Raw genomic sequence first — 679 nt, forward strand, 5'->3', positions numbered from 1 at the left:
ATATATACATATATATATAATATAATATAATATAATATAATATATATATATGCATACATACATATATGCATATCGTTTCTAGAAAACATAAATCCGGAGAAGCACGCTCTAATGTGTGGAGCAGTATATACTAAAAGTGGAGAAAGCGTGTTTATGGGATTACCCTGGGTTTGCCGTCCATAAAAGATTTAGCTTTATGGCTTTATGGCGTATCGTCATACCCCAAAACCTATTGACCTAAGACCTCTTCAAAATATCTTGATATTTTTAAGAGGTAATATTATTAATATAACAAAAATATATATACTTACAGTTATTATATATATGTGTGAGTATATATATATATATTTATTTATTTATTTATGTGTTTGAGCCAAGTGGCTGCGTTCCTTGCATGGCTCTTCTCCCCCACCTGACATGGTCCAATCAAGAGTTTTGATGGCACATCTGGTGTATAAGAGAATTTGACATAGCTGCCCTAAACTGCGTCTCATTACGAGCCATTGGTTCGTCTGGTATCGTGGAGAGGAAAGCGTCAAATTTTGTCTTGAAGATCTCCGCATCCATGTCTTGCATGTCTCTCAAATGTTTTGGCAGGGCATTGAAGAGCTGAGGTCCTCTGAAACCGAGGCTGCTGCAGTATCTCGTTCTTATGTGAGATGCAGTAGACGGTACCTTT

Source organism: Octopus bimaculoides, chromosome 10 (genome assembly GCF_001194135.2).
Source record: "Octopus bimaculoides isolate UCB-OBI-ISO-001 chromosome 10, ASM119413v2, whole genome shotgun sequence".
In the NCBI taxonomy this organism is placed as follows: Eukaryota; Metazoa; Mollusca; class Cephalopoda; order Octopoda; family Octopodidae; genus Octopus; species Octopus bimaculoides.